At 46.3% G+C, this 17,712-nt stretch overlaps 1 protein-coding gene across 20 annotated transcripts in view; it reads left to right on the top strand.

Annotated features, from left to right (window-relative positions):
- FOXP1 (forkhead box P1) overlaps window positions 1–17,712 on the top strand; it is a 380,821-nt gene that overhangs the window by 277,119 nt on the left and 85,990 nt on the right. Inside the window, exon 1 of one of the 20 annotated variants that reach the window (XM_040076758.2) lies at window positions 17,354–17,403. The exons of the other annotated variants lie outside the window; for them this stretch is intronic. The gene's annotated coding sequence lies outside the window, so the exon portion shown is untranslated. Of the gene's footprint in view, window positions 1–17,353; window positions 17,404–17,712 lie in introns of those variants that run through there. 20 annotated transcript variants of the gene reach the window in all.

The following is a 17,712-nucleotide window of genomic DNA, read 5'->3' as shown; positions in this document are numbered from 1 at the left end:
AAATAGCAGGTTTGTCACAACTGCAGTAGTACTTGTGGCTTTCGGCAGCACGCACTGGGAACAGCCTGCCAGATACCTATTTCAGCTTGTCCCTTTGTGTTCACACTTTGCAACAAATATGTTAAAAAAACACTAAAGGAAAAGTACTGTGTATCAAAAATCTCCGATAAAAGAATTCTCTCAAAGAGTACATGCTGCTGCCTTTTTTTTTTTTTTTTTTTTTAACAGACGTGTGAAACAAGTTAATGTTTAAATGTTTAATGTTTTAATTTAAATTTTAGACTCATCTACATAGCAGCTAAGTTACTGTGACTTTTTTATTTTTTATTTTTTTAATCCTCAAGGCAAAGTTTCTTTAGTCAGGATGGGGAAGTGCTGATGTTCCTCACATTGCCGACTGAGAGGAGTTTGGACTGGGGGAGTGTGCAGTGATGAGCACAGAGCAGAATTTTGCCCTGAAACCATCAACTTTGCCAGCAGTACTTGATTTACAGCAATTTGTTTGAAAAGAAAGGAAAAAAAAAAAGGCAGGAGAGAAAGAGAGAAGGCATTTTGATCTGGCTTGCTGGAGTGGAGGAGAGCAGCTGTTTGCCTCATGTGTTTAAATCTCTAGAGCTAATATTGAAGTTTCAGGGCAACAAGTGCAACATAGAATAAGTAGAAACTAAACCCAGGGAAACAAATGGAAATGCTGCTTGGATGTGGCTTTGGAGCTTGACAGTTTTACAGCTGTGTCGTCAGGTTGGCAAAATATTTTGTGGTGTGTGCAAAGAAATGTCTGTTGTGTTGCTGAAATGTTTTTATTTGCCTGATAAGTGTAATCTGCCTTTTATAAATTACTAATCTATTTAAGGTGTAACATTAATGGCGCATGATCTCAAGTCACTGAAAGCCTGGAAAATTAAAGTAGACTGAAGGCACAAGAAAGAAATGTACTTTGTGTCAGGCTGAAGTTCGATGAAGCATGGAGAAGATGGAATAGATTATTAAATAAACTTTAAGAGGAGATGGAAAAAGCACTGAAATATCTCATTTTGAAAGGAATTAGTTTACTTGATTATATGCAACTGTATCACACTCAGGAAAGTATAAGACAAATGAAAGCAAAACAAAATTTAATTGAGCTATTATTTTGCAGACTTTGGCTCCGTTTCAGACAGCCTAATCAAATTGCACTTTGCTCAAATAACTGATGTTAAATGCAGTCTACCAACAGATGTTTAAACAGAGACTAATTGGAAAATCTACATCCTGGGTTTAGCATGTCTAGCTGAAAAAGTTTTGAAATTGTTCTGGAGCAGGGTAGGAAGATGAGAGGAGGAGCTCAGGTAGCGATGGGTGCTGGAGAGGAGAGCTGGGACACAGCGACACTCGTGCTGGAGCTGATGAGGTCACCGGTGCCATCGAGGTCACTGGTGCTGTAGTTTTGGTACCAGAAAGTTTTTTCCATCGTGTTGTAAGGTGAGAACCATGTTGCAGCTGCGTAACTCATGCCGTGTGCCGGCATGCATGGAGTACGTAATGCAGCGGAGCGCACGGATCGTGGGTGTTAAAAAGCAGTACAGATTACCAAAGCTCAGTGCTTCCTTGCCACTTCTGTCACTGCCTGACATTTTTTAAGCATTTACAGATTTAAGTTATTAACTTGTGGCTTATCTCAATGCTGTGCCTTTTATGACACATCGGTGCATCCACGTGGACACCTTGGGTGGGTTGCAACGCTGGGTTGAACAGCTTGGGCCAGACTTGTCCTGGGTTTAAGTGACAGCCATCCAGGGAGTATGCTGGAGTTGAGGGATCCCACTGAGAAGGATACAGCTTCCTACCTCTGATTTTTCTTTCTAATCAGTTTTACACCAAAGTCACTCTAGTAGCAGGAGTCCCTGGAAGTGTTCAAGGCCAGGTTGGATGGGTTTTGGAGCAACCTGGTCTAGTGGAAGGTGTCTCTGCCCATGGCAGGGGGTTTGTGACTGGATGGGCCATAAGGTCCCTTGCAACCCAGACCATTCTGTGATTCTCTGATGATTCTTTTTTTGGGTTTTGTGTATTTTGTTGCTCATCAAAACTCTGGGTGAAAAAGTTACTTGTGGTTAGCCTCCTGGACTTGGAGCAGTCATTGAGCAGGTGCAGTGCACACTTCCACATTCACTTGGAAAATTTTATCCCAAGGACTTTGCTGTCCTAGGGAGCGGTGTTTTGTGCATTCAGAGAGGTAGGAATAGAACTGAAAGGAATCGGGGTCTTGTCATGAAAAAGGCAAAAATCAAAAACACTTGTGAGATATTTCCCGTCTTTCACTGGGGAAAAGAAACAACACCAAAAACCAAAATGAATGCAATTCCTTTGGTTAACACTTAATAGCTCAGAAAAACATCTGAAGCAAATCTGTTGGGAGATGCCAAGCACCAACCTAGTCCAGTAGTTCATGGCTAGAGTGCAAATTTAATCATTTTAATCCTGTTAATTTTGCTTACAAGAACAGATGCATGAAGATGGTTGATGGTTGGTCACTATTGTCAGTGGACACATGATTAAGTGGATGAAACCTTCCCTGTCCATCCCAACATGAGCTCTTCTTGTGTCGCCCTAAGCTGGTCTGTAACCCAGACCTTCATTTCATGTCTTCAGGGGATGGTTCCTGTGAGATAAGAATGAAATGCAACATGCTGAGTGATCATGAAGTGTATTACAGAGGCCCTTCTCGCTCTCACAAAGGTTTGTCCACTGTTGTCTAAGGGCAGTGGCTCCTCAAGTTAATGCTGATGTTATGTGGGCTTAATAGGCAGTATGTAATGGGGAGTAGCCAATCTGTAAGAAAAATAATAATGTACATATAAATATATAAATTTCCAATTTTACCAGTTGAAACTCTAGAAAAGGCAGATTATATTTTATGGCTTGTAAACATCAGGACAGATATTTCAGGAGAACTGCAGACAGCTGTAATTTTGTGAATGTGCACAAATTACTTGGAAAACAAATATTCTTCTGCCTACACAGCTGTATTCACAACTGTGGACCAGAATGCCTTTTGCATGATGCTCACGCCTGGTTCTGTGGAATATAATATGCTCAAATGAAGAAAATGTGATTTAAAAGTGAAGTCAGAATTAATACTTGCTGTGCAAACCTGTATTACTGGCTGAGGTGTTGGCACGGGAGTGGATAAACCACTTGAGGAGAAATGAGAACTAACCAGGACGTTTATTTGTACTCAGATCAAGGGCTGAATGCTCAGACTTCTGTAAGGGAGATGAACGTGCCTGTATGTTGCAGAGATGCCTCATGCTGCCTGTGCTACCCTGCAGGGTGAACACCGAGCTGGATTTGATGGTTAGGGAGGTCAGCAGGACTGCATCAGGTCACCCGTCAGGAGAAGGGGTGTGGGAAGGAGGTGGGGACTCCCCTGGCTTCACACAGGCTGTGAATCCCTGAATTGCCCAGCTCTTCTCTTCCCAGTTACCGGCACCCAGGTAGATTTGCAGAACACAGCTGAGTTTATTTGTGTGCTTGGCAGTTCCTTCTGTTTGTCCTTTTCCTGTGTGATAAGGAGTTCCTGCAGGAAGGTATGAATAACAGGAGAGAAGGCAAAGAAAATCCCCAGAAGTAAAAACAAAGCCAAGCAAGGAGTAAAGCACGAGTTGGCAAGAGCCAAAGGCCTGGCATTGATTTTACTTTCAGCTTTGGTGTTTATTCAAAGGCTGTGGATACAGGTTAACTTCCTTGGCTCAATATTTATTGCTGTGTTACTTGCCATAAACTGGAACAATGAGGGCTTTGTTGATTGGGTTCAGAGATTGTCCCGTTTTATTCTGTCCTCTGCATCCCCCCTCTCTATCTGCAGGTTTTAAGCAGTTTATTTTAATTTCAGATTTCTCACCCTCCATGGTGAATTGCTGCTGTGCCCGCGGCAGCAGCACTTGAGGGACTATTGTTCTTCTTTTCAAAGTGGTGGGAGCACACAGCAGAGCCATTAGCTCCTGTGAAGCTTGACCTTCCTTGATGATATCCCACTTTGCAGATTGGGAGCAGGATAAACATTTTAAAGGAGAGGGGAAATATCAGACAGGTTATTTTTCATCAGAAAAGGTTGTAGAAATTTCCTGTGCAAGAGTTAAAAAGTAAAAAAGGAAAAAAAAAAAAAAAAAAAAGCCATAATGTCACTAGTTACCTTTCTGTTTGACAGCCATCAAAGATGTGTCCAGATCAATTAATAGGAGAGGGAATTTCTCCTCACCGTTAACCATGCTGACCCTTGAGCAGACAGTGGAGCAGAAAATCAGTGAAGTCACAGTGCAGTGAGTGATGACTGTACGGATTTTCTCCTAATTTAGCAATGGCAGTGATTTCAGTGCTATTAGGAATGGGCCCATCCTGGACAGTTTCTCAGGCTTCAGTGTTTGGAAAGTGCCCCGAAGGTATTGGGGATTTCTCTCTAGAGTAGGAGCATTAACATCATGCAGAGCATAGTTCAGATATTTTTAAATCACATTGTCAGCAACTGCCACTACAAGGGAAGGTATGGTTCTGACTTGCATCACTGTTATTTTTTACTTGGAAAGTGTGCTCATTTTGAGTCCTTCACTCAGCTGTGTCTACCCAGAGGAAAAACAAACCAATTTCTTCTGGGAGAACTCAGCAATGGTCACAAGGCCAGCTGCAAAATTGTGGTGGTGGTGGTGGTTTGTTGCTAATTCTGCAGGAGTGAGCAGAGGTGACCACCCTGTCCTAAATAAAAAAGGGGAAGAAAAACAAAGCAAAAATATTTTTAAAAGACTCTTTCAGTTTGTAACTTTGATTTTGTTTAAAAAAAAAAAAAGAGAGAGAAAAAAGAAAGAAAAAAAAAAGGCAGTTACAGCCTTCGTCCTTGCCCAGAATACTGTAATAATTACTGGGGCAGGTTTTCCATTCCTGGTTCCTTTTGCCTCACACCTGTAGGAAGCCTGCTCTTTTGCTTCTGTGCTTTGCCACCGCAGTACTTTTATATGAAAACACAAGGAAATTCAATTTCCTCGCCCGCCTCTCGAGTCGGGGCAGTTTTGGCGACAGAAGAGTTGCAAATGGCTCGTGTGCGAGCAGTTTGGGATGGAGCTGCTCACACAGGGCCATGCTGAGGTGCAGGAGAGGGAAGATAATTGTAAATGTTCTGCTGGGGATCTGATTGACAGCTTATTGTCTGCAGGCAGTGAGTAAAGAATAGGAAATGAGTTAAGTGTAGGGGATCTGGCAGGCTGCAGGCTTTGCTGATGGCAGCTGCTGCACCCAGCCAAGCGCCCCGGGCTCCCAAACCGTGGCACCCCTCTTCCCAAGGCACCCCCAAAAGGACACCCCTGTGTCGGTCCAGAACGTGTGTCAGATGAGGCCACGTCTCATTCCTGCTGCTGGGATGTCTGGGCTCCTGGGGGTGGTCTCAGCCCCCGTGTTGGGGTGACCCTGGTCAGTGTGTCACTGCGATTCTCACTGTGTGTCGCTGTGTTTCCGACCCGTCGATGTGGGGGGACAACAGGGATGTCCCATGGAGCTGCTGGATGCCTGTGGTCCAGAAGGAGAGCAAGAAGAGGAAACGTCTTCTCCCCAGCTCAATAAATTTGTTAACACGAGGTCTCCTTGGTAGTTTTACAGTATCATAATATCTGAGGCCAGTTACGTGTGTTTTAAAGTTTTCATTATCCCACTTTTTTTTTCCCTGTAGTGATGCATGCCCTCAGGTGCAGCTGCCCATGAGAAGCCCCCAGTGAGCACTTAAACATCACAGAACTGCACGTGCTATAGAGAGAAATGCCAAACACAAATAACTCCATCCCCAAAATCTCCGTCTGTATTTTGTTTTTTAATCTCCTTGCCTATGTGCATTTAAGAAAAAAAGAAAAACCCCAGCTTTACATTGTTAGTGTAGGCTTCTGAGCCAGATTGTACTACAGAGCACACTGATGTGTCTTCCCCTGAGGTATGGAAAGATCTATGTGTGCTAAGCAGGTGTTTTCGTTTGTTTAATTGGAGCTGAGTTTAGCACAATATTAGAGATAAATGAATTACACATGTTCAGTAATTCATAGAAAGTGAGTGTTGTTTTGCTTAGACACTTGTCTTCGCATCCAGGTTTGCAGGGAGAGTGTGCTGGCAAAGCGGACTGAGGTCTTTTAAAAACAAAAAAAAGTGTGTGCTTGAGCAGAGCCTGACGTCTGGTTGCTAAAACAGCAGTAACTATTTCACCTTTGTTTAAATCGTAGCATTTTAAATTTAAATAGTATCCTGTTTTGACAAACTACAAAACCACAGGTCTGAAAAAGAAGCACATGAGGCCTGTGTCAATAGTTGGTGGCATCTCTGGGCAGGAAGTTTTGGGGTGACACACGCTGATTGTGACGACACCAGGGATGGAGAGACCTAGGAGCCATCCAAAGAGCTCTGGAGCTTCTCTGGTGTGCAGTGCACTGCCCAGAGCAGTGAATGCACCTGATGATCACTGGTTTGCTTTGACCTCTAGTTTTTGTTACTCCTTTTTCCATCTCACTTTTTATTGGGCTTCCCTGGCTGAAGCTGCCACCCCCCTTGCAGAGATGCTGCAGGGTATCAGTGCCCTCAGCCCCTTGTCACCACTGACGGGTCTCTCAGCAGCAGGACAAGACCCCTGGATCCCAGGAAAGCCTCCCTGGCCAGGAGGAGCACAGAGGATGTGCTGGCCCTGCTCCCGTAAGAGCAGCTCAGAGGTGCTGCCTTTCAAAGGACGAGCAAAACCGGTCGCTTCTTCTGGGAGTAGTCCCAGCCTTTGGCCAGCTTCCAAATGGATAATTCAACTTAGCCGAATTTCCTGCGCAGATTCAATTGTAAACTCTTTTCTCGCTCTCCCCTGCCAGCGCTGTGTGTAACTGTGCTGCGCAGCGTTAAACAACTGTCACGTGCAGCTCCACAGCCCCTGGAGTCGGAGGCACAGCAAGTAAAAGGTTGTTTCAGAGCTTGTGCTGAACTCTAGGGAAGGTGTTGTCTGTGCCTTTTCAGTTTGGGCAGTGCTTTGGAGCAAGCTTTTGGGTTAAAGGTGTGGTTGGAGTGTAGGTCAGTGCTGACAGTGTCGGCACTTGAGGCTTGTTGTGAGAAGTGACTGATTCAGGGACATTCTCTCTTGTGGATATCCCTCACCTTCAAGTCTCCTGATAAGTGAAATTAAGGCTGTTTAGCTGCATTCCTCATTCCCCTAGGAATTAGTTCATGCATCACCTGTAGAGTTCTTGTGTATATTCCTTCCCACCCACCAGCCTCCTGCCAGGTCACTCCCCTCCATGGGCTGCAGCAGAAGGGTCTTATATGGCAGGAGCTGCACTGACAGCAAAACCAGCAGTACCCACACAGGTACCCGTTTGGAGCTGTGCTTAGCAAAGCCTGTATCCTAGAACGGATCCAGCAGGGCTTGGCACATCAGCCTGGCTTCCTAAAGGAAGCCAAAGGCACGAGGGAAGGTGATCTGTGATCTGGGAAGTGCTGCTCAATCCTCCGGGTTAAATGGAAGCACCACAGTAAATCACGGTTGAAAGTGAAGTGGAAGCATTTAAAACTGTTGCTTCTTTGAGGCTTTTCCTGCTGCACATGGTATGGGATTGTTCTGCAGGAGGCTCCTGGGAATTAATGTGTGTCCAAACCCGGCAGCAATCTCGGAAGGTTTGTGGCAGTGTAATCTATAAACTTTTAATTATATAGAGAGCTGAGTAAATAGCTTGCAATCTCTTTAAACTCTTTGTTCATGAATGTATATTAAAAAGTGCCCATCCCACATGCACACACGCAGGCACACACACCCTCTTCCTTCCTTCCTTCCTTGTTTTACACCCACTTCCAGCAAGGCTGTGGCTTGTGGCATCCGTCCTTGTGTCGAGAGCCGTGGCCAGAACTCCCCACGGGGCTGGCCCAGCCAGGGGCTCAGCTGGACACTGAGCCCCCCCTCTGCTGTCCTCCTGCCGTGTGTCTGGAGTCACAGGACAGGGCAGAAGCTGTTGAGTGTGACTGAGTTTCCCATTTGATCTGCAGCCCTTTTGGGAGGTGGATTCTGCAGCTTCAAACGCTTTAATGAGATGCAAATTGTTTGTGATGCTGCCTTACTAAATGTATTGTAATTTTAAAATCATTTGCTTGTTAATTGTATTTAAATAGCTGCCACTTAGACAAGCAGAAAGTTTCCATAAAGATAAATTGGGTTGGTTTTCTTTTTTTTCTTTTTTACTGTGTTTGAAAGCAGCCCCGGTGACTTTTCATGGCTGCTTTGGTACAGCACATTCCAAATGGCAGCGTGCCTTGGCCTCACTCAACTCCTGGTCCTCACTGTTCCCTCAAAGAAGAAATAACTCACTCTGTCACCTTTCTGTTACAGAGCCACGGTCCCCTCAGAAGGTGACACAGTGGTGTGAGTGGCTGGAGATGCTCAGAGTGGAGATGGCTTACTTATCCCTCCATACAGCCAAGTCAGATCAACCTAGGTCAGATTTTGGGCTGTGTGATTCAGATACTACTGTTCCCCTATATACAGGATTTGAAAGAATCCTGAAGATTTGGAGGATGTAAGTCTTTTGGGGTCTTTAAACTTCCCAGCCTGTTCTTGTGTGGATGTCTGGCTGCTGGGCAGTTGAGGAGAGGTCACCCATCCTCAGCACCTTCAAGGCTGTCTTCTACACACTGGATTAAATGGCAGAGTTTCTCTTGGCTTCAGCTGAGCAATATGCGGTTCCTACTGACCTCTGTTCAGCCTAGTTTAGAGCTGATTTTGATCCCACATCGTTGCTAGCTTTGGCATGGAGCAAGCTACACTATGTCATTTGTATTTTATTTGTGTTTGAAATACTGTCCTGGAAAACGAAAAATAATATTTCCATATCAGTTCATTCTTCTTGCGCTGGCTGGAGGATCCCACCCTGCCGGGGCTCCTGACCCCTGTTTTCCAGCTCCTCCGTGTTCAGCGCTGGACCCTCATTCCAATTCTGCCTTGTTTACCCAGTGATGTCTTATATTCCCTCTGTTTTCTGTTTGCATCTTTGTTGTGCGGCAGGATCAGTAATAATAGTTAATAATTAGCAGCTCAATAGCACTCTTCACCTTCAAAGCAATTTTAGGCATTAAATCACTCAGTTCTGCTGGCACTATTACAATATTGACTTGTTACTTCACCAGTGTCATTGAGGTAGCAAAAGCTGCGTTTTTATGGAGGCCAAAATGGGGTCATTTTTTTTTTAGGGTATAAAATTGGCAAAAAATAAAATTTTCTCCTAGGCTGACACTTTGTTTGCCAAATTTCAGCGTAGAGCCAATTTTTAAAGCTGAGTAATAAACACCTGAAAAGTTCTGGTTTATAATGGCAGTGCTGAGAAGCCATTAACAGAATGGCTCCGCTATAACACAAGAAAACCCTTAAACTGTCGGAAAACCTGTAGAAACTGCACAGAGGCTTAGCAAATGTGAACTTTGCTGCGAGTCTGGAGCCGAGAGATGCGAAGGCAACCTGTGGAGACAGGGAGCATAGATCATTAGGCGTGTCCCTTCTCCATCACAGGGAAAATGGTCCTTTCCCAGGTGCGTGATGGAGCTAGGTGAACTTCTCTCCAAGTCTCTCAAGCCATAGGGAGAAAGAAGGTGAGGAGGAGCATGAGGAATGGAGCTCCAGGGGAGCAGAGAGCAAAACCTGGGACAACAGCAAAAGCCTGGAGCAAGGAAGGAGCTGAGGGATGCAAGGTGGCAGAGGAGATTTGTGAGGAAGAGCCGTGGGGAAGGACACGGGGTCAGGAGCCTGGGCAGCAGCAGCTGGTGCTCTATGGGGCACTGGAGGGAGACCAGCAAGGTGGCACCAAGCTCTGGGGGAGCCCTGCTTGGCTCCTTCTCTCCTGGGCCTGTAGAATGTATTTCTGCACAGATTTTCCTGGAAGTGAGGGCAGCTCCGAGTACTTCTGCCTTTGACCTGCAGCTTGTTGGCAAACTTGGACGCAAATGCCACATCCCAGACGAGCATCGTGCGTGCAGATGGCCGGGATCAAGGTATCAAAAGCTGCCTCCCCAAGGCAGCACACACAGCCCGTAGCCAACTCGGCCCCTCTGCCCTTCCCAGCACAGGGGGGAAGCCAAGCTGTAAGAGCAATGTAGTAAAATAGCAAATTGACCAGTAAAAGAAATCAGTAAATGAAGGGAACGGCTATTAATGTGCCAAGCCAAGATGTGTAATTATACCCTAGGACTTTTCCAAACTAATACATGTTAAAGGTGTAAACCTGTTAAAGGAGAGATTTTTCTGTACAGGGAACTTACGTAGATAGAAGGATTTACACTGTATTTTATTCTTGCATTATAAGGTATAAGGAACATTTGAGTAAATCCAGTCATTCCTATTATTACAATATCATACGTTTTTCATACCATTTTATGCGGTTCTTCAAAAACTTTGGCACTAATTCTCTTTAAATTGTTAGGAATTTTCTTTTAAAAACAGAATTCTTTTTCTCAAACAGTTAATTAGATTTTGAACTTCAAATACAGTACTTATTTTTTTTTTTTTCTCCCAAGAATAGGGGTGTTAGATCCATTGTGCTCGCCAAATTACAGTTTGGATAGATACATTCTCTCTGCTTAATCACCCTGCAATTTCATTCGAGTGAAGGATTTGGTGCCTCAGGTGTCCTGCATTCCTTCAGGGCTCTGTATGGTGAAGTTGCTGCCACCCTTCACCCCAGAAGTGGCTGCATCTGAGGGCAGAGAATTGTGATCCCCTTCCAGAGATCAGTGTTTGTAGGATTCCTCACACGCTTTGCAGCAAGTCTGTGCTTTTCCAACCCAAAATCTTTAGATGCATTTGAGGGATTCCTCTTGCTACAGGAAGCCAATTTCTTTTGTCTTTAAGGGACCACGGAAAAATTATTTTGTTTACTGGTTTATCTTTTGCCGTGATGGGAGAACACCACATCCTCTCCAGCTCCAAGACCTGCTGCCTCTCAGCATCCTCTCTTTTCTTGTGGATCAGGGTCAGGGAGGGGAAAGGATTGGCATAAGCAGCAGCTGGATTTTGATAGGAAATGTTGATGGGTCATAACCCTTGCTTGCAGACAGGAGCTGCATTTTTCTGGAGAAGGGAAGCAGGAGGGGAAGACCCTGTCCTTGAGTTAAGTTCGGGCCCGTTTATTTGGAATGAAGTGATAGATGGTGGCATTGCGCTGTGAAGGGCTGAAGTGAAGTACAAAGGAAGAGCCCAGAGCACAGAGTGAGCCCTGCTTAGTGATGCACAAAGGACTGTGAGCCGGTGGGATGACCCCGAGGGATCGGAGAGCAAAGTCCTGTGGCTGGGCTGTTTGCTTAGCCAGCACGGCCGCCTGCTTCTCGCCCGTGTGAAACCAGATGTGCACCATCAGAATGACTGACGTGGCCAAAGGCCAGGGGATGGCTGTGCTGAGCCTGGGGCTTCTCCTGCCCCGCAGTCTTCTTTTCCCAAAGCAACACCACCCCCTCCTCCCCTCCCATTCCCCATCCTGCCAGGTTTAGTGAGGGGATGCTCCTGACCCAGAGACAGCGAGGAGGAAGAGAAGAACACTGTGGCATCACAGGGTGGTTGGTGGTCATTAGGATGCATTCTCACCAAGCCCTGCTTCCTAAAAAGCTCTTTTTCTAGATGCATTTGATTCCTGGAGTCACAGTGCTTTTTTTTTTCGCAGGAGGAGAGATCCCAGTCCTGCTTCCAAACTCCATCCCTTTGTATGACCAGGAGTGTCACGGCTTTTCTGTGCATTCCTATCTAGCCATGAGGGCTGTTCACTAAACACCTCTTAAAGAAATAATTTGAACTGTTTTGTTGCCTGTATCAACTTAACTGTTCTGCTTTTTAAAAAGAGAAAAAGCTCTTCCCTTGACTGCCTTCTTTAAAAAAATTAAAAATAGCTTTTGAATATTGGAAGAAAACTTGGAACTATGAGCCAGCTAAATAAACTGTATCATGAAACCTTGGGGACCACTGAAATGGGAACAGTGGCCCATTAATGCTAAGAAGGTGTTTTATTGAAATATATTGAAAATACTCTAATGCATGTTCCCAACAGAGTGAGTGAAAAAGGACAGTGCCCAGTGGTGATAGAGGGTGTTCTCACAGGAGTACCAGAATACAGATCTCAGCACTCCTGGACTGTGAACACAATGGTCTGATAGGTGTTGTTACCTAAAGGGACCCATAGTTAATCAGTTTTATTTTAATTTATATCTCTGGTGATACGTTCGTGTGTGTCCCTTGGGTTGTTGTGGAAGCAGACCTGTTTCTTTGAAGAGGATCCTTTGTGAGTGAGGTGGAGCATAAAGTCTCCTGATGAGAGAGGCATATTACCAGGAGAGGGCAGTGCTTCCAGCACTGCATTCCACACCTGACCCAAACTGGGGTGATCCAGCCCCAAACACCCAGCTGGGGACCTGGGGCAGCTCCAGCCCCCAGCACCCGCCTGCCTTCACCGCGACACTGGGCAGGGGATGATCTGGGGTGGCCAGGAGTTCACTGGTTAATACTTAACAGGCAAAAATGTGTTTGATTGACATTTGTTTTGTTGATGTTTTATTCTCTGGGTTTTTTTTCTTACCATGGCAACTTTAACATCACGACAAAACACCTACTTTTCCTCTCGGAGCCATCGCTGTTGTCATGCCCAGTGGGTTATTTTGGTAGACAGGGCTTGTTCTTTTCAAGTGGAGGTGTTCCCATCTCCTACCAGATACCACCTCCAGTCTTTCCTGTCCTAAGAAGGTTTTCTCTGTGTGAACACTGTGTTTCAACCCATGGCAGTAAAAAAAAAAATGGAGTTTCGGTGGAAACTGCAGCATTTCCTCTACTGTACGTGACATAAATGTCATCTCACATAATTAAGGAAAGTAACTGAGAACAGTTAGTGGTGATTACCTCTCAATATATTGTGTACTTTGGGGCAGAAAAATAAATTATGAATAATGCCCAAGCATACTTGGAACAATTTGCACACTGTGTTGTGAGTGATGCAGACCTGCTGGTAGAAGAGTGTGCTAATAAATTTTACTTTGTGGCGGAAACAAGAGATTACAGTTTATTAGGAAAGGAGATGGCAATTTATTAAGATCAATCAAATATGAATGCAGAGCAAAAATGATGCCATTTTTATTTATTTATTTATCTAGAAGCATGGGGGGGGAAGCAATTATATAAAATTTGTTGTTTACCTGTGATGTCTGATTCATTATTAATATTTTTATGTTTAGAGGGAACCATAATTTTGCTGAAATGTCTTCCATAACTCCTGTACAATCATATTCATAACTCACCTGAATGTTGACACATCCTGCTGTGTATATATAAATTAACTAGTAACACTGGCATTATAAAATGATGCATTAAATGAAGATGTGAATGGTAATTTAAAGCATGCCATGAAGTGAAATTTAAACCATTGTACAACACTGAGGGGATTTAAAGAGCCTTGTTCATGCAGAATTTGCAGGGCCAGTAAGAAAAATGACAGTTTCACATAAAAAAAAAAAAAAAGAGTAACAGAGACACAAGGATTTACCTAAATGTTAATTGCTTTGGCGTTCTGTTTCATTAGACACCATCAGCCTAAAAATCACATTTCTGCCTGAAGATATTTTACCATGAGGGCATTAGCTGAGATTATTAAAAATGACCCAAAAAAACTGTTTACTTTTGTCTTTTTTCTCAGCACATTGTGGGTTGCAAGTTTCACCGTTTCCTGTTTAGTCAGTTGTTTTCCCCATTTGTTTTTGTAGGTCTTTCAAACATCAACAAGGGAAAATGAAGCATTCTCAAAACAGGAAAATATGATTTAACCCCACAAAAATGGGCCTGGGGATCCAGGAGTGGGAATAGTATCCGAGACGGCCGTTTTCCCTCAGAACTGCAAACAGCAGTTTGCTTTTCAAGCGGCCCGTGGCTCCAGTCCAAGTGCTGAGCAGCCTGGTTTGGCACTTGCCTTTGCCAGGCTTGGAGTGGCCCCACTGGGCGGGTGGGCTCCTCTGTGCCACGGCAGCACTGGCGCCTAAATTCAGCTGGATTACTCCCAAATTTCTATTTGGGAAGCAGGGCACAGGATTTGGCCCACTACCAGCTGCCAGAGCATAAAGTGGGACCTGTTTGGCCATGCCTGCCCAGGAGAACATCCCGAGGATTAAGTGCAGATGTATTGCTGTTTTAGGTAGAAATTGCCTCGTATTAGGACCGGGCATAAAACTGACTCGTTTGGGGCAGGTTGACTCTGGTTAGGGAAGATTGCCCTTTGTGGATGTCTTGTCTTTTTCTTTTTTTCTCCCCTGCCCTGCAGGCTGAGGCTTTGCTGTAGGCAAGTGGCTTTTCTGTAGGCAAGTCCGTGGTCTCAGCTGGATAGGTACCTGCAAAATCTGTGAATAAAGTGTACATGTAAAATAAGGGCAGAGCAAAATCATTTATTCCACTCTACTTGTCATAATTGGTGATCCATTCCTCTCACTTGGACCTTAGAGCTTAGTATCCAGAGATTATTTTCTTTCACCTAGGTGAAGGATACCACCACCTAATATGGATCAGATCCCACGAGCACACGGTGCCAAATAGGCATCTAGCCTGCCATGCTCTCTCCCAGTTATTTTTAATGTATTACTTTATGTGTTCTGTTTTGAACATCCCTGTCTGATGGTCTCTGTCTGTGATGACTCTTTGTAATTGAATGGAATTAAAGTGGGAGTTTATGGTTCTTCTTCGTCTTTTAAAATATTTTGCTGGCTTAGAAATGCATTATATTTCATGGTGACCTTACTTAACAAGTGCTACCATCTCTGTTACTAAGGCTGAAGTTTTTAGCCCGGAGCAGATGTTGGCTGAGCTTGCAGGTATGAAGCTTTTATATGAAAGGATATAAAACGCTTTAAAAATACGGCTTGCAGGTTCTGTGGCCAGCACTCAGTGCTTAGACAGCACCTTTCATTTTTCAAAGTGTTTTGCAAATACTGGTCTAGAGAAGATCCTGAAACAAGTCGTATTATCCCCGTTTTGCAGAGGAGGAGGGAGAGAAGTCGAGGCCGATGACTGCCTTCAAATGGTACAGGTCACTTCAAAGCCAGGCCAGAAACACTGCAGACTGAGTTCTCAGTGAAGAACACATCCTCAACATCAGGGACATTAGAAAAGAACTATAACCACAACAATTCCTAGGTGACTTGCCCAAGGCTGGGGAGAATTGTCAGTGCCAGAGTCAGCACTGCGCTTTTGCTTCACATGTAGCTCTCACCGCCTTGGGCTTGCATTGACACATTACACTTTTTCTTTGCCCCTGGAAAGAAGATAAATGCCTTGAGCAAAGTGGTAAGCTTCATAGAATCCCCCTTTTTTTTATAAATAGGGTAATGCAGAGCTTGGCTCACAGGCATGTGATCAGTCAGTGACCAGAGCAGAAGGAGGGCACTGGCCTTGGATTGAGCTCTGTGTGCCTGGATATAGTGATACTGGAAAATAAGAATTGATAATGTGAGAATAGGATGGAGGCTTGTGTGGGTGAGAAGTTTCTGCTGAGGAAGACAAGATAGTCCAAAGATTTCCCAACAGGGACATGCAGGCCCCTGCTCATTTTGGCTACAGAGTTGGTCGGGGGGTGTTAACGCTCAGAGCCTCTCTAACGCTGCTCCTTCGCTGCCGGAGCTGTTGGGAATGCTGCCACAGCAATGCTCTTAGAAATACAGCAGGAAGGAGGAGGTAGTCCGCAAGAGAACTGTTGAAAAGTTTAAGTCTGTGTATTCTGTCGTATATTTCCCAAAGCAATCCAAGTTCCTCGAGATTACTTTGAAGTCCAGGACAGGAAGGATTTCTCTTAAGCACAGGTGATAATTATTACTAGCGCGTTGCATGCTTTATGGTTTATGTTCTTGCTGAGCTCCCAGTGTGTCGGGGGGAGTGCGTGTACGTGTGTGCTTGACTTTGCACAGATAGAACACGGATAAATCCTGACCTGCTCAGGGCATCCTTGCCCCTTTAAGAGGCAGGCACTTTCTGATTCATGTAGGCTGTTTCTGGCAGATTTAGGGTCTTGCAAAAGATGCCCTTAGTCCCTTATTAAATATTCATAAGAGGGTGGGGTCACATTTTTGTGACCTGAAAAAAATCCCATTAATAAATTTGTTATATGACATGAAAACACTTTAGGGTGGAAAGCAATCCGTATCGCATCCCATTTAACATCAGATCACAAGTTGTCAGTAAATTGGATCCTTTGTCTTTGCTTCTTGTGAGGTTCTTCAGCAGCATCACTAATGGGGCTATTGTCTGACAGCCCCGACTCCTGCAAATAACGGGAGATTCTGCTGGGAATGGTGTAGGGCAGCTTCTGACTGCTCTTGTACTTGAGCGTGAAGTAACTGAGGAGTTACTCTCTGCATCAATTTTGTCTTCAGAAACTATGTGAAAATGTAAAAAAAAAAAAAAAAAAAAAAAAAAAAAAAGTAATTGAAATAGGGGGGGAGAGATTTTACCAAATATTGCTGAGATGAAGTAGTTGGATTCGATGATTTCTGTGGGATCCAACTCAGCATGTGCTATCGATGGGAGCTTTTTGGGGAAGGGAAAACAGGGCACCAGGTCTCCGTCAATCCCAGTGTTTAGAGAGAGCACACGGACAGGGGGTCGAGTTTGGGTGCTGAAGTCTGGACGAGCATTTCTTTGGAGCTCTCCCACCCCAGTTTGTGAAGCTTATTCTGAGTGAAGCGTACCCCACGTTTGAGAGGCGCCCCAGACCCAAACAAAGCGGCTTGGGGTGCACAGAGCTCGCTGCCTTAGATCCGTGTGGCCGTGGATGTCCCCGGGCAGGGCTGGCAGGGGCGCACGGGGGTCCCGCTGCTCCCCCAGGCGCGGCCGAGGGAAGAAGGGGACATGCTCCCCTCCGCAGGCCGGCCGCTCTGCCCGTTTTAGAGCAAACTCCCGTCAGAGGCAACCTTACGGTTGTTTATTATTCCCCCTGCCGTTTTCCGATACCGAAATCCCGAGGCCGCTCGGCAGAGCTGTCGGGGCACGCAGCAGGAGAGCGGCAGCCACTTTTCCGCGGCAGAAAGTTGCGGGGCGGGCGGGAGTCTCCCCCGGGGCGCCGCCAGCGCGCCGTGCCGGCTCTTTCCCCCGCCCCGCGGCCGCGCCGGGGTCCGGAGTGGGGAAGGGGGGGGGTGTCCAGCCGGCGGTGCCCGGGCGGGGGGCGGGGGCGGCCCGCGGGGCGCCCCGTTCCGGGGCGGGGTGTGCGCGGCGGCGCAGGGCGGGGCCGCGCGGGTGGCGGCGCGGCGGCGGCAGCCCGCGAGCAGCGCGCCCCGCACTCCGCCCGCGCCCGCGGAGGCTCCGCACCGCTCCGCGCCCGCCGCTCCGCCAGCCCGCTCCATGGCCCGGCGCGCCGCACGCCGCCCGCCGCCGCCCAGGTGGGTGCCCCGCAGGGAGGGGGGTGTGGGGGGGGAACGGGAGGCGGGAGGCCCGCGGAAAGTGGCGGAAAGAGCCGCGGAGGCCTTGGAGGAGCCGCGCGGTCCCGGTTCCTCCGCGGGAGGAGGAGGGAGGCAGGCAGGGACGAGCGTGTGCGCCCCGCGACTCGCCGCGGGGTTTTGAGAAGTGATGAGCGGAGCGCGTCGCCGGGCGCCTGTCGTGACAGCCGCGGGTGCGCGGAGCCGGGGCGGGCTGTGCCGCAGCGCTGGAGTTGGGAAGAAGAGCGAGGAAGGAGGGAAAGTGTACGGAGC

This window comes from Hirundo rustica, chromosome 12 (genome assembly GCF_015227805.2).
Source record: "Hirundo rustica isolate bHirRus1 chromosome 12, bHirRus1.pri.v3, whole genome shotgun sequence".
In the NCBI taxonomy this organism is placed as follows: domain Eukaryota; kingdom Metazoa; phylum Chordata; class Aves; order Passeriformes; family Hirundinidae; genus Hirundo; species Hirundo rustica.
This window is presented reverse-complemented; position numbering and strand designations above follow the sequence as displayed.